Source organism: Ambystoma mexicanum, chromosome 3q (genome assembly GCF_040938575.1).
Source record: "Ambystoma mexicanum isolate Mex_15411 chromosome 3q, UKY_AmexF1_1, whole genome shotgun sequence".
Classification (NCBI taxonomy): domain Eukaryota; kingdom Metazoa; phylum Chordata; class Amphibia; order Caudata; family Ambystomatidae; genus Ambystoma; species Ambystoma mexicanum.
In genome coordinates this window covers 1,112,770,742-1,112,792,245 of record NC_090926.1, presented here as the reverse complement: position 1 = coordinate 1,112,792,245, position 21,504 = coordinate 1,112,770,742, and the positions used below count along the sequence as shown (strand labels likewise).

Sequence of the window (21,504 nt, the reverse complement as noted above, 5' to 3'; positions counted from 1 at the left end):
CTGTAACCTTGAAGAAAGGCGCCCAGATGCCCTCGGGCTTGGAGCGCTATACAAATAAACAAATACAGTGGCAATGATGGTATATATTGTGGGCACAGCATAGGGATAATATGCCCATGTGGACTGTGGGTGCCGCGCCATTTAGTAGATTTTTCCAAGTGTTTGCCTACGGAACCGACTGTAAATTGCAAGGCTTTTTGACAAATTGTTTGCAAACATTGAGCGGTAAAATGCACCATTTCAAATCACGATTTCCAAAATGTTCCATGGAGGATCCCCTAACTTCTTCCCATGGATGGTGTTATCTCCCTCACTATGCTTGCTCACTTGTGGCGATAGAGGGCAAATATTATAACTCGTCGATGGGGGAAAAAGTACCAGTGGTCACTGTCTTCGTTTTATCATCAATTATTCAGCAATTACTGTAATGTTGTTGTTTGGGCATTTCCCCCTGCTGACTTACCCATTTGGAGGGTATAGCCTGGCCTCGGTCAATACTTCTTTTGCCTGTGTCACCCTTTTGAAAGGAATACCTCTGAGGTGTGATGAGGTACATGTTTGGACACAGCGCATAGAAGCTTTTGCTCCCCTTGGCTCTTCTTCTGGCCAAACAAGGGATTGTCTCAGGACCAATTGTGTATTTTCATGCAGTATTACAAGTGGGGCTAGAGAGGCAACTGCAGGGATGGGAGGGGTAGTAGGCAGCGCCGGAGCATAGTTCTCAACCATGTGTGTTGCAAAGGCGGGTGAAAACACCCGATTTTATTTTTGGCGGGTGAGAGGCCCATTGAAATGAATGGGCGTGCAGGTGGCTTGGCGGGTGAGAGCGTGTGAGTTGAGAGCTATGCCGGAGATAGCGATAGAGGTATGTTTCCGGCGCTGTGTGCGGCCTAGGGCGATTACTAGGCTCTCATGCTGAATCAGTGGGCAGTGCTGCTGTTGCTTATGCTAGAGGTGCATTGCAAGAGTCGTGTGAGGCGTGGGGGGTGGGGGCCGTGGGGCGCAGCGCTAGAAAGGAATGGGCTCTGGATGTCAGGATTGAGGTGTATTGGCAGAGTCTGGAGATTCTATGGGCAGTCGGATAGATTGGCTTCTTCGCAGCCTCCACGTGCTGAATCTTTCACATGGCCTCTTGAAAGACCCTTCACCCACCAAAGCACACGGCGCGAAGGAGACTCATTTTAAAAACGTCGGGTTTCTGAGATGGTGAGGGAAGCGGTTTCTTCAGAACTATTTTTAACCTTAAAAGACGAGTTTGAAAGACGCGAGCGTGCTGCCGAAAACCTCGCTGTTCCTGAACATTCTTGGGCCCACCCACACCGTCTGCGAGGAGCGAGAAATATCTGAGCCACGCCATTTTTTCGTAGCCGCTGAGGTCGGTTTTCACCCAGGCCCTTATTTTTCTACCAAATGCATATGACACAAAATGAGAAACAGATGTAGCTGAACTCTAACGTTCCCATGATGCAGCGCGGCAGGACATGATGTCACCCACTGTGGCATTTGGGATGGACCCACTGCTTGGCAGGCTTTATGCTGAAATGTAAAGCGGGTTGGGACCATGCAGGCGCAGGCCGGCTGTGAAAGAGGACGTTCCTCCGCAGAGTGCTGACTGCCTGTACAGCTTAATTTTCAAAAAGGTACGTACGAAGGACCCCCGGGAAGGAGTCTACCGTCACACACTACAAGAGGCTCACTCTAGCACTGTAGCCACTGCCCACTGGACCTGTTAGTACCAATCAGTAAGGTTTGTGGTGCTAGGGAGACTGGACTGATTTCAAGTTTGCATTATAGTCTTGTGCCTGCTTCACACTGGAGGTCAAGTTCCCGAAACGTTTTTGGCGGCGGGATGACAGGAAGCGTTTACTTTTCATTGTGAGCACCACTAGCCATGCTCGCGTGCCAAGCAGTGCTCACAATTGAAATTAAACCCTTGCATAACGATGCATAAAGCTGGCAGACTCCAAAGGGACCCCCAGCATCTGTGCCACCATGAAAATCCATTCCGGGCACATGCTGGAGCATTTGTATGGCGGAGAGGAAGGAAGGAAGCAGCAACGCAAGACAAAGGAATACAAATGTTGCGTGGCGTGTTTGAAAGGCGTTGAAGCCTTACTCCAGGCTTGTACGCCTTTCATTCACCTTACGTCATGAACATGAGCTTCAACATGTTAAATGTTACATGCCATCAGGGCTTTAAGTGGGGTAAGAAATCGAGGGGGGCCCTCATTTGGGGGCATGGCTTGTGGGAGGGGCGTGGCCTAAAAAGTTCGCAAATCGTAGGGTATACACACAAATATATATAAATGTTATATATTTGTGTGTGTACGTTACTATGGTTTGTGTACTATGCAAGCCATCTTTTCTAAACATAGAAATTTGTAACATATTTCTACATTTATAAAAGATGGCTTGCAAAGTACACAAACCATAGTAAGGTACGCACACAAATATATAACATTTATATATATTTGCGTGCATACCCTACGGTTTGCCTAGTTTTCAGGCCATCTTTTTTAAACATTTCAGGTTTATAAAAGATGGCTTTGAAAGTACACAATTCAAGCCATCTTTTATAAAGCTTTGACTACGGACAAAATTGTCCGTCTTCAAAGCATTATAAAAGATGGCTTGAAATGTGTACTTTCAAAGCCATCTTTTATAAACCTCGAAATATGTCGAGGAATCCCCAGGTTCGCAGAGGGTTAAAGACGCCTCGGCGACCTGGGGAAACAAAGGGACAGTAACTGCCTCTGGTGACCTCTCTCGCGCGATGGGTCACCAGATGCAGTTACTATGACTGACGGAAGTGGCAGCCAGTCACAGTGTCGCTGTGGCTGGCTGCCACTTCTGTCAGCTTGCCTGACTTCATTGCAGGCACATCTCCCGTCGCGGCTGCGGCCTCAATGGGATAATGCATCCCACCAATGTTGCGGTAGGACGGGGGCCCCAGCAGGGCCCCGGCTCAGTCCCACTTTTTGGAGAATGCCGTGGCCCGGCCCCGGCAGGCCCCGGCCCACTTTAAGCACTGCATGCCATATTCATCAGGGCAACAATGCACTCCTTTTGGCCCATTAAATTGTGCAAAGGACATTTGCACAATACAGTTGCCTAGGACATATTGAGTGTTCCGCTAAAACAATTAAATATAATAAAGAAAAAACGGATTTACCCAATTCACCAAAAAAGATGATGTCTGGAAAAACCTCTCTTAGCCCAAAAATTGCTTTTCAGTGAATATAAAGAACAAGGATGAGGAAAAAAATAGATGATAGTAGGGGTAGTAATATAAGGAGAGTGAAGAAAGAGTGAAGAAATATGGGACACCCGATAAGAGATAGGTGGAGGGGCATCTCAGACAAGTATAACAAAATTCGAACAGTAGATAAGGGAAGAATACACAGATAATCTGGAAAAGTTTACATTTAAATCACAATTCACTTGCGCCCCAGATATCATCAGTGTAAATATCTTAAACAAACATCTGTAAGCTTTTGAACCTACACCTCTCACACATGCCCGCCATGGAAGGAATCGAGGCCTATAAACTGAGAAACACAAGTTAGTGCAAGAAACCTAGGAAGAGATCAAGTAGGAGTTCCTCAAAATGCAGGGGCCAGACTCAAATACTATGAGAAAGTGCCCCACTTTCATTGCATCCTATGACAATGCAAGGGCCATAGCCTAACATCAGATGAAAATGCAGGTGCTGTGGCCAGAATCAAATACAATAAGAAAGTGCCCCAATTTCATCATATCCAATGAAAATGCAGGCGCTGTGACCAGAATCAAATACAATAAGAAACTGCCCCACTTTAATCATATCTGGTGAAAATGCAGACGCTGTAGTCAGAATCAAATACAATAAAAAAGTGCCCCACTTTCATCATATCCAAAGAAAATGCAGGCGCTGTACCAGAATCAAATACAATAAGAAAGTGCCCCACTTTCATTGCATCCTATGACAATGCAAGGGCCGTAGCAAGAATCAAATACGATAAGAAACTGTCCCCACTTTCATCACATCAGATGAAAATGCAGGCGCTGTGGCCAGAATCAAATACAATAAGAAAGTGCCCCAATTTCATCATATCCAATGAAAATGCAGGCGCTGTGACCAGAATCAAATACAATAAGAAACTGCCCCACTTTCATCATATCTGATGAAAATGCAGACGCTATGGCCAGAATCAAATACAATAAGAAACTGCCCCACTTTCATCATATCTGATGAAAATGCAGGCACTGTGGCCAGAATCAAATACAATAAGAAAGTGCCCCACTTTCATCATATCCAATGAAAATACAGGCGCTGTGACCAGAATCAAATGCAATAAGAAACTGCCCCACTTTCATCATATCCGATGAAAATGCAGACGCTGTGGCCAGAATCAAATACAATAAGAAACTGCCCCACTTTCATCATATCCAATGAAAATGCAGGCGCTGTGACCAGAATCAAATGCAATAAGAAAGTGCCCCACTTTCATCATATCCAATGAAAATACAGGCGCTGTGACCAGAATCAAATACAATAAGAAACTGCCCCACTTTCATCATATCTGATGAAAATGCAGACACTGTGGCCAGAATCAAATACAATAAGAAACTGCCCCACTTTCATCATATCCAATGAAAATGCAGCCGCTGTGACCAGAATCAAATACAATAAGAAAGTGCCCCACTTTCATCATATCCAATGAAAATACAGGCGCTGTGACCAGAATCAAATGCAATAAGAAACTGCCCCACTTTCATCATATCCAATCAAAAAATGCAGGCGCTGTGACCAGAATCAAATACAATAAGAAAGTGCCCCACTTTCGCATATCCAATGAATATGCAGGGGCTGCCACCAGAACGAAATACAATAATGAACTGTCCCACTTTCTTCATATCCGATGAAAATGCAGGGGCTGTGCCCGAATCAAATACAATACGAAGTGCCCCACTTTCATTACATCCGATCAAATTGCAGGAGCTGGGGCCAGAATCAAATACAATAAGAAAGTGCCCCACTTTCATCATATCCAATGAAAATGCAGGCACTGTGACCAGAATCAAATACAATAAGAAACTGCCCCACTTTCATCATATCTGATGAAAATGCAGGCGCTGTGGCCAGAATCAAATACAATAAGAAAGTGCCCCACTTTCATCATATCCAGTGCAAATGCAGGCACTGTGACCAGAATCAAATGCAATAAGAAAGTGCCCACTTTCGCATATCCAATGAATATTCAGGGGCTGCCACCAGAATCAAATACAATAAGAAACTGCCCCACTTTCAACATATTGATGAAAATGCAGGCGCTGTGGCCAGAATCAAATACAATAAGAAAGTGCCCCACGTTCGCATATCCAATGAAAATGCAGGGGCTGCCACCAGAATCAAATACAGTAAGAAACTGCCCCACTTTCATCATATCCGATGAAAATGCAGGCGCTGGGGCCAGAATCAAATAAAATAAGAAAGTGCCCCACTTTCATTATATCTGATGAAAATGCAGGCGGTGTGGCCAGAATCAAATACAAATGCAATAAGAAAGTGCCCCACTTTTACCACATCCGATGAAAATGCAGGAGTTGGGGCCAGAATCAAATACAATAAGGAAGTGTCCCACTCTAATTTCATTCCGGTGAAAATGAAGGGGCTGTGGCCAGAATCAAATACAAATATAATAAGAAAGTGCCCCACTTGCATCACATCAGATGAAAATGCAGGGGCTGTGCCCGAATCAAATATAATAAGAAAGTGTCCCACTTTCTTTACATCCAATCAAATTGCATGAGCTCGGTCCAGAATCAAATACAATAAGGAAGTGTCCCACTATCATTTCATTCCGGTGAAAATGAAGGGACTGGGACCAGAATCAAATACAATAAGAAAGTGCCCCACTTTTGCATATCCGATGAATATGCAGGGGCTGCCACCAGAATCAAATACAATAAGAAACTGCCCCACTTTCATCATATCTGATGAAAATGCAGGCGCTGTGGCCAGAATCAAATACAATAAGAAACTGCCAAACTTTCACATATCGATGAAAATGCAGGGGCTGTGCCCGAATCAAATACAAAAAGAAAGTGCTCCACATTCATTACATCCGATCAAATTGCAGGAGTTGGGGCCAGAATCAAATACAATAAGAAAGTGTCTCACTTTCATCATATCCAATGAAGATGCAGGCACTGTGACCAGAATCAAATACAATAAGAAAGTGCCCCACTTTTGCATATCCGATGAAAATGCAGGGGCTGTGGCCAGAATCAAATACAAATAGAAACTGCCCCATTTTCTTCATATCCGATGAAAATGCAGGCGCTGTGGCTAGAATCAAATACAATAAGAAAGTGTCTCACTTTCGCATATCCGATGAAAATGCAGGCGCTGTGGCCAGAATCAAATACAAATGCAATAAGAAAGTGCCCCACTTTTACCACATCCTATGAAAATGCAGGAGTAGGGGCCAGAATCAAATACAATAAGGAAGTGTCCCACTCTCATTTAATTTCGGTGAAAATGAAGGGGTTGTGGCCAGAATCAGATACAAATAGAATAAGAAAGTGCCCCCCTTTCATCACTTCAGATGAAAATGCAGGGGCTGTGCCCGAATCAAATACAATAAGAAAGTGCCCCACTTCCATTACATCCGATCAAATTGCAGGATTGGGGGCCAGAATCAAATACAATAAGGAAGTGTCCCACTCTCATTTAATTTCGGTGAAAATGAAGGGGCTGTGGCCAGAATCAGATACAAATAGAATAAGAAAGTGCCCCCCTTTCATCACTTCAGATGAAAATGCAGGGGCTGTGCCCGAATCAAATACAATAAGAAAGTGCCCCACTTCCATTACATCCGATCAAATTGCAGGAATTGGGGCCAGAATCAAATACAATAAGGAAGTGTCCCACTCTCATTTCATTCTGGTGAAAATGAAGGGGCTGTGGCCAGAATCAAATACAATAAGAAACTGCCCCACTTTCATCATATCCGATGAAAATGCAGGCGCTGTGGCCAGAATCAAATACAATAAGAAAGTGCCCCACTTTCATTATATCTGATGAAAATGCTGGCGGTGTGGCCAGAATCAAATACAAATGCAATAAGAAAGTGCCCCACTTTTACCACATCCGATGAAAATGCAGGAGTTGGGGCCAGAATCAAATACAATAAGGAAGTGTCCCACTCTAATTTCATTCCGGTGAAAATGAAGGGGCTGTGGCCAGAATCAAATACAAATAGAATAAGAAAGTGCCCCACATGCATCACATCAGACAAAAATGCAGGGGCTGTGCCCGAATCAAATATAATAAGAAAGTATCCCACTTTCATTCCATCCAATCAAATTGCAGGAGCTGGGTCCAGAATCAAATACAATAAGGAAGTGTCCCACTATCATTTCATTCCGGTGAAAATGAAGGGACTGGGACCAGAATCAAATACAATAAGAAAGTGCCCCACTTTTGCATATCCGATGAATATGCAGGGTCTGCCACTAGAATCAAATACAATAAGAAACTGCCCCACTTTCATCATATCTGATGAAAATGCAGGCGATGTGGCCAGAATCAAATACAATAAGAAACTGCCAAACTTTCACATATCCGATGAAAATGCAGGGGCTGTGCCCGAATCAAATACAATAAGAAAGTGCTCCACATTCATTACATCCGATCAAATTGCAGGAGTTGGGGCCAGAATCAAATACAATAAGAACGTGCCCCACTTTCATCATATCCAATGAAAATGCAGGCACTGTGACCAGAATCAAATACAATAAGAAAGTGCCCCACTTTTGCATATCCGATGAAAATGCAGGGGCTGCCAACAGAATCAAATACAATAAGAAACTGCCCCATTTTCATCATATCCGATGAAAATGCAGGCGCTGTGGCTAGAATCAAATACAATAAGAAAGTGTCTCACTTTCGCATATCCGATGAAAATGCAGGGGCTGCCACCTGGATCAAATACAATAAGAAACTGCCCCACTTTCATCATATTCGATGAAAATGCAGGCACTGTGGCCAGAATCAAATACAAATACAATAAGAAAGTGCCCCACTTTTACCACATCCGATGAAAATGCAGGAGTCGGGGCCAGAATCAAATACAATAAGGAAGTGTCCCACTTTCATTTAATTCCGGTGAAAATGAAGGGGCTATGGCCAGAATCAGATACAAATAGAATAAGAAAGTGCCCCCCTTTCAGCACATCATATGAAAATGCAGGGGCTGGGCCCGAATCAAATACAATAAGAAAGTGCCCCACTTCCATTACATCCGATCAAATTGCAGGAATTGGGGCCAGAATCAAATACAATAAGGAAGTGTCTCACTCTCATTTCATTCTGGTGAAAATGAAGGGGCTGTGGCCAGAATCAAATACAAATAGAAACTGCCCCACTTACATCATATCCGATGAAAATGCAGGTGCTGCGACCAGAATCAAATACATTAAGAAACTGCCCCACTTTCATCATGAAACACTTGTGTATAGGCATGTTATAAATGGCATATCATATCATATCATATCATATCATATCTTATGAAAATGCAGCGCTGTGGCCGGAATCAAATACAAATGCAGTAAGAAAATGTCCCATTTTCAGCCCATCTGATGAAAATTCAGGGGCTGTGCCCGAATCAAATACAATAAGAAAGTGCCCCACTTCCATTACATCCGATCAAATTGCAGGAGTTAGGGCCACAATCAAATACAATAAGAAACTGCCCCACTTTCATTACATCAGATGAAAATGCAGGGGCTGCTACCAGAATCAAATACAATAAGAAACTGCCCCACTTTCATCATATCCGATGAAAATGCAGGTGCTGTGACCAGAATCAGATACAATAAGAAACTGCCCCACTTTCATCATGAAACACTTGTGTATAGGCATGTTATAAATGGCACATCATATCATATCATATCTTATGAAAATGCAGGCGCTGTGGCCAGAATCAAATACAAATGCAATAAGAAAATGCCCCATTTTCAGCACATCTGATGAAAATTTAGGGGCTGTGCCCGAATCAAATACAATAAGAAAGTGCCCCACTTCCATTACATCCGATCAAATTGCAGGAGTTAGGGCCACAATCAAATACAATAAGAAACTGCCCCACTTTCATTACATCAGATGAAAATGCAGGGGCTGCTACCAGAATCAAATACAATAAGAAACTGCCCCACTTTCATCATATCCGATGAAAATGCAGGTGCTGTGACCAGAATCAGATACAATAAGAAACTGCCCCACTTTCATCATGAAACACTTGTGTATAGGCATGTTATAAATGGCACATCATATCATATCATATCTTATGAAAATGCAGGCGCTGTGGCCAGAATCAAATACAAATGCAATAAGAAAATGCCCCATTTTCAGCACATCTGATGAAAATTTAGGGGCTGTGCCCGAATCAAATACAATAAGAAAGTGTCCCACTTTCAATACATCCTATCAAATTGCAGGATTGGGGGCCAGAATCAAATACAATAAAGAAGTGTCCCACTCTCCTTTCATTCCGGTGAAAATGAAGGGGCTATGGCCAGAATCAAATACAAATAGAATAAGCGCTAAGGTTCACTTGTTCAAATAGGTTGTTTAATTTTTGTAAATTTCATGGGATCAATCCCGCCTCACAAGAGGTGGTCTCCTTCACAAGCGTCGGCGTCCAGAACAAGTGAACCTTAGCGCTCACCAATTAGCCCTGATTGAAAAAGGCGAGTGATTCGCCGAAACACGTGTCTCTATAGGGCAACTGTTTGATAAAATATATTCCATGAAAATCTGACAATCTCTTGTACTTTCTTTATTGTATGGCGCTTGATCTAAAGTGGAGCAGGGTTCCTCCTGAGCCCTATATATTTACTTATACAAATAGAATAAGAAAGTGCCCCACTTTCATCACCACCAATGAAAATGCAGGGGCTGTGGCCAGCATCAAATATGATGTGGAGCAGGTGCAAGTGGATCTAGGTCACCTGGCATAAGCCCCGCCCACCTGGTGCCTTACTGCCTGCCGCTCTTTTTCACCATTTAGCAAGCCCCGCCCAACTGGTGCCTTCCTGCTTGCCGCTCTTTTTCACCACTTAGCAAGCCCCGCCCACCTGGTGCCTTCCTGCTCTTTTTCACCACTTAGCAAGCCACGTCCACCTGGTGCCTTCCTGCTTGCTGCTCTGTTTCCCTACTTAAGGAGCCCTCCAGCTTCTTTTCCTTTGCAGATGGGGAGCAGGTGCAAGTGGATCTAGGTCACCTGGCATAAGCTCCGCCCACCTGGTGCCTTCCTGCCTGCTGCTCTTTTTCACCACTTAGCAAGCCCCGCCCACCTGGTGCCTTCATTCACCATCACTGTCTTGTGGCCAATGCTGGATTTGACTTTTATGGACTTCATTCATTCACGGTGCGTCACTCTTTCTCAACTCTCATGCTGGACTTCCTTTGCATCTTGTACTCATGGTGGCCCTGAATCATGCTATTCCCATCTTCATCTTGTATCCCGACTTACAACATTATGTGTTACTACTGACTTCTGCAATTATATTCACTCTCCACTCTTGCTTCTCCACTCCACTCTTTTTGACTGCTTACTCTCTGTTCTCTTCTCCTTTCCCTTCTCCCTTTTCCTATCTCCTCCCCTTACTTTCTTCTATGCACTTACTCTATCAGAATTGTCCTTGGACCTAATATGATAGCAACCTCGTCTGTTTCCTCCACCCTCCCATTACTGTTTTTTTCCTCCCCACCACCCCTCCAGCACTATCTGAAATGTCGTCAGGCCTAGTATGATAGTCGCTTGTTTTGTTCCTCCCCTCCCTTTCTGCACCCCTCTCCCTCACCTTTTGTTTTTCTCCGGCTCTACCAGAAATGTCGCCAGGCCTAGTACGGTAGTCGCCTGTCTGTTTTCATTTCCTTCCCTCTCTCCCCCTCCCTTCCTTATCTATGTCTTAGCTCTTGCACTATCTGAAATGTCGTCTGGCCGAGTACGATAGTTAATTTCACATCCTTACTGTTCATGACCTGTAGGAATGTGGTTGCATTTTCCCTTGTTCCCTCCCTTGCCTTGAAGCGCTTTGAAACACATTGTGTATAGGTGCTATATAAATAAACTATCATATCATATCATATATACAATCATTTTCACCACATTCAATGAAAATGCAGGGGCTGTGGCCAGAATCAAATATAAATACAATAAGATGGAGCCCTACTTTCATCACATCCAAAGAAAGTGCAGGGGCTGTAGCCAGAATCAAATACAAAAGGGATATGCCCCACTTGCATTACATCTGGTGAAAATGCAGAGGCTGCGGCCAGAATCAACTACAATAACAAAGTGCCCAACTTTCATTGCATCCTTTGAAAGTGCAGCGGCTGTGGCCAGAATCAAATACAATACGAAAGTGTCACACTTTCATTACATACAAAGAAACTGCTGGGGCTGTAGAAAGTATCAAATACAATAAGAAAGTGCCCCGCTTTCATCGCATCCGATAAAAATGCAGGGGCTGCAGCAGGAATCAAATACAATAAGAAAGTACCCGACTTTCAACACATCCAATGGAAATGCAGGGGTTGTAGCAAGAATCAAACACAATAGGACTAGCAAGAATTAAATACAATAAGAAAGTACCCCAATTTCATTGTATCTGGTGAAAATGCTGGGGTTGTAGCCAGAATCAAATACAATAAGAAAGTAGCCCACTTTCATTATATCTGGTGAAAATGCTGGGGCTGTAGCCAGAATCAAATACAAAAAGAAAGTGCCCCACTTTCTTCACATCCATTGAAAACGCAGGGGCTGCAACAAGAATCAAATACAATAAAAAAGTTCCCCACTTTCAACACACCCATTGAAAATGCAGGGGCTGTAGTGAGCATCAAACACAATGAGAAATTCTCCAACGTTTATTACATCTGGTGGAAATGCAGGGGCTGTGGCCAGAAACAAATACAATAAGAAAGTGCCCAACGTTCTCAACGTTCAGTACATCCAAAAAAATGCAGGGGCTGCGGCCAGAATCAAATACAATAAGAAAGTGTCCCACTTTAATTACATCTGGTGAAAATGCACGAGCTGTGGCCAGAATCAAATACAATAAGGAAGCATCTCTCTTTGATCACATCCAATGAAAATGCAGGGGCTGTAGCAAGAATCAAATACAATACAAAAGTGTCCCACTTTCATTACATCCGATGAAAATGCAGAGGCTGTAGTGTAACGGTTTATTGAGAGGCACCCTCAAAACAAGGAGTCCCTTCCCTCCCCACTCAATTGGTTATTCAACAAACTGGTTAACAGATTCTTTTTTAGCCTTACCTCAGACAAATATCATGCCCCTTGGATCCCTCGCCCATGAGCTAACAATGAGCCAAGAACCAGGCCTGTGTACGGGGAATATATTGGTATTCATTTAAATTAAAAATAATAGAAATGAGCATGAAAATGTCAAAAGCGCCACTTTATCCGTGGCACACACAATCAAATTCTCTCAGCACAAATAAATCGCAAAAGTGAGTTAAAAAGAACACAGACACACTTATTTCTATAAATGTCACTTCACAAAATAATTACACTGATCAATACACAAAATAATTACACTGATCAATAAAGAAGGCTCTTATGTAATGTTGTGCGAGTTTGATTTTCCTGCATGCTTAAAAGTCTAACAGTAGGATTTCAAGATTGGTAAAAATAGATATGGCAATTATAATTTCGCCCACACTTTCGGTTTAAAATAAACACAGGGTGATTTCTCGCTTTGTTTTTCAGAACCGCCACCCCCCTCCCCTCCACACACACATTGCTTTGGTCTAGGTTGTGAAGTCAGACAGAAAAATTGGAATGCTTTGGGGGATTTTGGATTTCAGATCCCCTTACTGAAAGGCCTGTGTTGGGGAAACCGGATAAAAAGGGTTGGACTGATTTAAGAACAAAGACACCCCTCTTCCTTAAAGAAGTTGGCGTCAGTTGGACAACACGGATTACCTAATTAAATTATAGGGTATAGTTTTCAGCGCACACTGGGAAGTGAGCTTTGTTAATTTCGAATTTTGACAAAATTCACCCCGTGGTGTTCTGCCAAATGGGGAATTAATAAATGAATATTTTTGGTTACATAGGCTAAGGATCTACACAGTTTTACCCCCCCCCACCCTCCCACCCACTATAAGTGGAAAGGATTCAAGGCAAGCAGACTCCCCCCCACCTTCTGGTTTTCCAGGACTTAGTTCTACTTACATAGCAAGCCTCTGTTTAAGGTTCAGGAAAGCCAGCGGCATCTCAGGACACTCGGGAAAGATAGGGTAGGGGTCTGATCACTCCACTCTCAAAAATGGCCTCCCGCTCTCCACCACGGGACCTAGTCAGCTTTGAGACCTTCCTAGAAATAGACAGCTCCACCCAGATGCACTTTCAGCAATCTCCTCTGGTGTCTCCTTACAGCTGTCAGATGGTAGGTTTCAGCAGCCTTCTCTCTGTTCTCCTGTCTTCTCCTTTTTCTGTCTCCCCGGTTTTTGTGTGCCCCCTGTCCTAGTGCAGTCCCCCTTATATAGCAGAAATTACATCACCAATTTTACAATCTTGGGGAAGTACCGTGCAATAATCCCTGCCACTAGGATTGGACAGTTACCCTCTCACTCTCCACCCCAAATCAGGATTGCTTTAGGGGGTTGGAGAAGCAGATGTCTATTCCCATTTATCATCATCTTTTGTTCTACCTTTCCACTTTTTGGCAAAAACTAGTTATGTACACAACTTCATAATTGTACTAGCAATTGCCATAGTAAACATATTTTCCGTTTAAGGTGATCATGGAGAATTAGATAATCTGACCGCCAAATCAGTATGATGTAGCATGGCCATGTGGCACATTTTTGTCGTTTCCATAAAAAGCACAACAGTTATGAAGATATAAGTTATTAAGCATATCCCTAATTTCATTTTCCACGTTTTCACCAACTAACATTTGGGACATGTTCAGATCAGCCAGAAACCTAGTGTAACTGGCCATTACAGTTCCCAGAGTCCCAGGTAGATGCATTTTATATCCCCAAACTCGCACAGAAATTACATAAGAAATTGTATAAAAATGAAATCAATCCACAGTATGGTTGCTGCAAAAAAATGCCTAAATGATAATAGTCTTTTAAATTAATTGGGAGTGTTCCTGTCCACCAAATGGGAGGTCTGCCTCATCAAGCACAGCCATCTGTCTCACTGGGCCAGCCTGGGACCAGAAGTCATTTTATGAGTCTCTTTGAAGTTGTTGCCCCCAGTCTTTACACATTTTAGTCATGCTACAGCCAAGGATGGCTTTCTTTGAAGACCCAGCTTTCCTAGCCAGCAGGTCTGGAGAATACTGAACGTTGACACATTTAGCAGTACCAAATCTTATTCCAGGCTGGAAGTGGCGTTTTCCTTTGTGAAGTTTTTCCCTCAGCCAGAAACAGGTTTTTCCTGCAGACGAAGTGTCTCTTCAAATATCACTGGAGTTTTGTGGGTGAAACATAATATACATAGCTTTTGTCAACCCACACATAATGTCACCTTCAAATGTAAACTACAACTAATGCCACCATATCCGAAGTGCTATATTAAGGAAAAAAACAACACAAGAGCATTGAGGTCTGGAATGCAAAACTATCTAGTGCAACCAAGATGCAAAACATCAAAAGCCGAGAATGGGGCCTTCTTCTTGAAAGCCCCCATCCTCTGGAATCAACTGCCAGAATATATGGGCAGGCATAATTCTCTACAAGCCTTTAAGAAACACTTAAAAACACTTCTGTTTACCTAAGAAGAGACAATTTTGATCTCTCCGCGGCCAGCATAGCTTTTTCAGCTAGGGTCCCTGTGTCCCTGTTTCAGATACTCCTACATCTGGATGTCCTTTCATGTCTCTATGTATAACTTGTCCGCACCTTCATGCCTGCGGGTCTATAGTGTGCTTTATAAATGCTATGTAATGTAATAATGTAATGTTTTGCTTTCCTGACATTTTTCTGTGAGCCGTTTTTATTTGCACACATATGTGCAGGCTGTTTTTGCTTTCAATGTTTAAAAATCCTATTTTCCAGGTCACATGGATCTTTGATTCCTACTTCTTTTGTAAATTATACTGCTGCTTTTCCATTGATAATGACAGGTAGGCCCCTTTCCACATGAATCTTTAACTTTACGTGAAAAACAAAAGCAAACGCCAGGCCGTTTTTGTTGCAGTGTTTAAATGCCTGCCATTCATGTGAAAAAGACTTCTGTTTGGGGCCTTTAAATGCACCCCACAGTAGCAAGAATCAAATACAATAAAAAAGTGTCCCATGTTGGAGATAGTGTACAGTTTAAAAACAATAAGTGGGCATAAACTGAGGTCGAAACAAGGGAAAAAAGAAATAGAATGCAGGCAGACATTAACATTGAAATCCTATCTCAGTAAACAGAGTTGCCCACTGTAATAAGCATATGTTTTGTAATGTCATGTAAAACAACTCTAAATGTACACATTTAGTGCTAACTCTGCTCAGCCAGAAATGAAACGTTCCATGTAGCTTACCCATAAATCTTTGAGGCACCCACTAAACTATCATATACTAATAATGAAAGCCCTGCATACACCACCATAGAACTAATGCCCACATACCAGTAGAAAAAGGCTGCAATGCAGAGTTAAGGACGTCTGTGGCTCCTGCATGTGGCTCAGCTGCCTGTACGTACCCACTCAGGCGACTTACCTAGAGTCTAGTGGTGATGATGGCACACTCCTTCATCTAGCAGAAGCCAGCCTCCTGGGCTCATGTACTCCATCAGATGCCTGCCACTGGCCTCTTACCATGCTGTCTTCCTTTCTCCTGCATTCATGCTTAATTTACTTAAAGCCCACTTGCATTCTTCTTTGCACCCCTTTTTCTTGTGAACCCTTACTTCCTTGCCTGCTTTCATATCCTAACCATCCATTTTTGGTTCACCGTTAGGGAGAATGTCCAGTTTTTGTGCTAATTCCCTTTAACCTTATAACCTTAGAGACCCCCAGCCCTTGCTGGAATCTGGGACCTTTTGGATTGTAACCTCCTGATTGAGTGGGCCTTTTTTCCACTCACTCATTCCTTTTCCCTCTAACTAAGATTGTGTGTTCCTTATGTTTTAATGGAGTCTGGTAAACTCCATAGGCATCTGCTTTTTATACAGTGACACACAGCACCCATTGTGCAGTGCCACTGAGGAGTCCCTTGGACTCCTTTAAATGTTTAAATACATTTTCTTGTGTGAACTACAGTTCCCAAGAATAGTAGGACAACCTTTGTCCTACTTATCCATTTCCTTTGTGGGTCCAGCACACACCAGTTTATGTGGAGTGCTGAGGGGTTACCTAGTAACTTCTTATCCCACTTTTCATGTAATATTTTGTTACACTAACTAACTTGAATGGCTAGTGGCAGTGGTTTCTTTTTACTGCCTTTGTACAATGTATCTGCAAGCTGATTTTTCCCAAATGCAAATGGCCCCTGTCTTCTTTTTTCACCATTTCTTGTTAGTTAGTTCCTTCTGGGCTTTTAATCTATCTGTTTTTTAGATCAGGTTTGAGTTTATTGTGGGTTTCGACTTTGGTGGTCTTTGAACCCTGAAGCCCGCCCAGGCTCCATTGTGTCTGGGAAAGGAGGAAGTGAGGGAGCAGCCTGAAACTTCACTGGCCTTTGTTTGTAGGCATGCCTGGCCGAAATCAGTTGCAACTGGATGGGTAACTGTCCTAGAGGATGACCCCTCCCCTGTGTGATTGACAGCTTGGTGCTGTGAATGAATGGAATTTTGCATACAAGGCAAGGGTTTTGAGACTCCTGGCAGAGTCAACCACTGGAACAGCAAATCTGAAGAAGAAGATGCAGAGAGAAGCCAGCAGCACCTTCGAGGACCACAAAAGAACTGGTGAAAACTTGCAGCTGTGCTGACCCTCTTTTCCTAGCAACAAGAACGCTCTGCCAAGGACGACTTCATCCCTTACGCTGGTGGGACCAACTAACCTCAAGATCTGGTTCGTTCTGGGCCAACCCCTGTGTCACTGTAGCCTTCCTGGGCTGCAATTTTCCAATACCCGGGGTACCTGAACCATTGACAAGTGCAATGTCTTCGGAAGGATGAATCTGGCTGAAACTTTGCAGGCATCTGTGTGAGTCTACAGAAACAAGGAATCTTCATACAGAGTCCCCTCACCACAGTTCAGGACAGAACGACTGAGGACTTTCCAAACGTGGGTATTCATTCCCCTTTGACGCTGAGATAAAAATGCCAAAATCACAAAGAGCAGTTGAAATGAGTGGAATCCATTGCTGCAGAGTCCCTCTTGAGAGTGCTGCCACAGAAGCTCGCCAGACGTCCTTCCTTTCATCACCACGACCAAGATCCAGTCACAAGGGTCTGCCTCACTGCATCAAGAAGGAAGTCAGCCAGAACATCTTCTCCAATTCTAAAGTACTGTGGGGTTTTGGATTTAACTACCTTAAGCCAAAGCTAGTGCTTCCTAGCTTGTGGAGGGAGTGTTCCTTTCTATCCTTTTGAATTACTTCTATTCATTTGTGCAGGCCTAACCACTTGTGCACCTCAGGTAGGCTCTCTTGAGCTCCTGGTTGTTTCTTCAATAAACTACTGACTGTTCAACTAACCGTTTTTAAGACGATTAGATCAGAACTAGAACTATCCTATTGACTTTGGCTGTCCTGGCTCCCAAAAGGAATCCCTTATGAACCCTTTTAGCTTTGGCAGTGCTTGATCGATATAAAGGTTTTAATTGTTTGACACTCTTATTGCTGGGGAAAAGATTTCTTACATCTCTCTTGGAGAAAAGACTATATTGTTACAGTGCTACAGTGTTCTATTCCACACTAGCACTTTTCCCCTCCAAACCCAATATTGTATGGTGAACCTTAAGTGCTACTACTGGCCTTGATTGATGTCACTGCGTGTGCTGGAAATGTTTTAGTGCAAAATAATTTACTCACCTGCATTATTGCTGCTTCAATAACTTGATTCTGAAATTCTGCGTGATGTTACTATTAGTTGCTGCATATTTAGTGTGATTCATTTGCTTTGTGTATATATAAATAAATAAATATAACTTTAAAAGGTGGTGTTTACTTGAATGCTTCGCTTTACTGATTTCATTGCACTGCTCTACAGCTCACAGTACCCCTTCTAAGATTGCCTTCAGGAAAGCGCTAAAAACGATGCTGTTTAACTAAAATTCTAGGTCCTCCTACCTAGGCAAACACAGCGCTCCTCTCATGCCTCCAGGGAATGTCGAATGTATCTAAACAATATACTGAAAGTTGAAAACCATATATGTTTGTCTCTCCTCCTATTGTAATCCCAATTCTCCTGTGAGTGGAAAGTTTCCGTATGCAAGCTCAATGTAACCAGGAGCAACTAACGTTCAATGTAACTAAGACAACTTCTTTCCACTGAGACAATTTCATGCATCAGCGCCTCAGTGCCCTTGGGCTGTTAGTGCACTTTACAAATTCAAATAAATAAATAAATAAATTAGATAAATAAAATAATCCTGGCTGCTCAGCCAATGAACCGATTTGCGTAGTACAGGCCTATGTTACAAGTGGGGTCACTAATTCCAAGACGATTAGTCTTGTAAAGTCCCACACCTGTTGGACTCCACATAATCTTACCTAACATACTCCAATATTTTACCACCTCTTTCTGCCTTTCATTTTTCGTATCATTCTGATAAGGTTTCTCTCTATCTCCCTTTCTCTCTCTGGTAGCAACAGACTGCTGCATATAGTAGATGCACACAGGAAGTCACAAGTAAGGTGTGAAATGGCAGAGGAGCAGGGATGGATAAGAGGGCAGGAGAGGAAGGGCAGTTAGCAAGATGTTATTTGCAATGGGTAGCAACCTCACCTCCCTGGCCTCATGGAAAGGGGCTTCCTCCATGGAAGTAGTGACAATACCCTGGGATTCGTCACACTATCTACTCTGGTGAAGAGTGTCACTGACCTGGCTCCAGTTTCAACATGTCCACATGGCCACGGGTGATTAACGACCAGCGGGGAACTCCCCTGGCAACCATCCCAGCATCTTTTAGGGGTCAACAGGGCAGAGACATGGGAAAGATACCCCTGCCCTCAGCACGACTGTCAACTCGGGTGGCCTATCCTCAGTATACCTGGACCACGTACCATCACCATGTGGGGAAGCCCAAAAATGGTAGCAAAGGGTGGCAGCAAAAGGTGGCAGGGTTCTGCAGTGATGTCAGGTACCCATACAACTTATCTTGTGACACAGACCAACCTGTTCAAGTTGGAGAGCCAAACCAAAGACTGTTGCACTGTTGGAGGTGAGGACTTGCATACACCAGATGAAGTGTGATCACATTGCACTGTGCATGGCACCAGCACCTCTCATCCTCTCTGTTGCGAAGGTGTTGCTTGAGCGTGTGTGATAGGACTTGAGACATGGTGCACTATGCCTGGGCAGGGTGATGCCAGAGGGTACTGTGGTGGAGGTCCATAGCCTCTGACATGCTAATCATTTGTCCGACATGAATATACGGTCAGATGAGCAGTCAGACATCTTCTGTCTGGTTCCCTCTGATGTTTCACTCAGGATAGCTGGCACTCGGAAACCCCAGTTTAATCTGATGAGGAAAATGATTAGAGGTCTTGGAGGCCAAACAACCTCAACCCGTTATCATACACAATATGGCTGAGGAGGCAATGGGGCAAAGCTGCCATCTGTGAGATTATGACTGAATGCCCCAAAGTCAGTGTCCCCCCTGAACTATAATTGTAACCCATCACTGTAGTGCCTCAGTTGGCCTGAGATAGCCAGTATTTGTGCCGGGGATGTATATGAATTGACCTTTTGAGAATTGATCGTGGGAGAATTGACCAAATTTAAAAGATCAATTAGGATACCCCTCGCAACCTCTCACCCAATTCAAACCCCCACACCCAATCCCCTTATATCATTTATAATCCAACACCAAACCAATATATATATATATAAAATAACTAAAAGGTCAACTGTGTAAAATGCCAAAAAGGACCACTCTAATTCGGTCAATTAGGACAACAGGTCAATTGTGCATGGTCAATTTAGGTAATACTGTGCTAGTGCATAGAGCTTCTTGCATCAGGACTCGGTTGGGGACACAAGTGGTCAACCTCTCTCACCCGTCGTGCAGCTCATGTTTGTGGGAAATGTGGTGCATGGTGATGTGTAGACAATCTGATTTGGGTCAGGTGTTTGTGAGTGGCAGAGCAGCTACCTTGCTGTAATCTGTTTGTAGTTATGCTCTAAGGCACAGTTTCATAAATGGCGCTGCCGCAGTGCTGGTACACACAAGGGTCTCCATCCTTACTCCTCCTGCTGCACTATGGTGTGCACGGGAAACCCCCATGCACCATGGGTGCACCAGCAGGGATGTAGGATGAGCGTTCAGCTCTGTTCCCGATTTCCGGTAAGCCTAGCAGAACAGATGGGCCTGGCCCAGCCAGTGGCAGAGTGGCAGGATCCAACTCACGGGAGTCAGGGAAAAGAGGGTGAGTCTTGGTTGCGGATGACAGCTTCAGCCCCAGACCCTGGATGGTGGCCTTAAGGCAGGCACAGCCTCATGTGGCAATGGGTGACTGTCCCAGACTATCTGGTTCTTCGACTAGGACAAACTTCCCATATGGCCACAGCGGTCCGACCAGATAGCCTGAGTCGCGCCTGGCACATCTCCTACATTTGTCTTCGCCAGGCTCCATAATAGCAGGTGTGCAGTGTCTCCCAGTGGGAGAGATCTGTGTCATAGGAGCTGGACAGGCTCCTCCATGCTGGGATGTGACCCCAGAGCAGGTGGGGTCCAACAGGCCTGGTCACAGAGGGAGAGGCTCAGCAAGCACAGCAGCTGGAGACCCAGGTGGATGCCACGGTCCAGTGGGTGTCCCAGGGAAGTGCTACTGGGCTGATCCAGGTGGTTAGGGGCAACGGCAGAGCTCACATAATCTCCTCCTCCACTCTTATAGACATGCAGTGTGGGGAATGAACAGAAACAGGACTGGGTGAAGAGGTCGTGCATGGGACAGGGTGACCTGACATCTATGGTCTATCCAGTGTCACCCCCAGCTGTCTGAGGCTCTGCCCTCAACACCTTGGAGACTGACCCTCCTGAGAGGGCCAGTGCTCCTGCAAGTTTCTCTGGGATCAGTTGCATTACCGCACTGTACAGCACAAGGGCACCCATCCCTGCCACTCCTGGTAAGGGATCCAAATGCAACTCCCTTTCAATTGGTTGAGGTCAACGGAGGCCATCGGCCATCCCTTACGAACGGTTCTTGCCCATCTCTTGGGACCGAATTACCCATGTTCAACTGCTGTTCACATGGAACCCCCCTACACTTCAGCCTTTAACGTTCTCTTTTGAAATGTTGCCACCAAGATCTGCACGTGTAGTGGATCCACCCAGACCTTTGCCCCAGGCGTCAGTGCGTACCACAGCAGC

At 44.1% G+C, this 21,504-nt stretch overlaps 1 long non-coding RNA gene across 1 annotated transcript in view; it reads left to right on the top strand.

The window, feature by feature from the left end:
- The first annotated feature begins 1,007 nt into the window (after positions 1–1,007).
- LOC138447653 (uncharacterized) overlaps positions 1,008–21,504 on the top strand; it is a 333,638-nt gene continuing 313,141 nt past the window's right edge. The window contains exon 1 of the long non-coding RNA XR_011259921.1: positions 1,008–1,640. This is a non-coding gene — a long non-coding RNA (uncharacterized lncRNA). The remainder of the gene's footprint in view (positions 1,641–21,504) is intronic.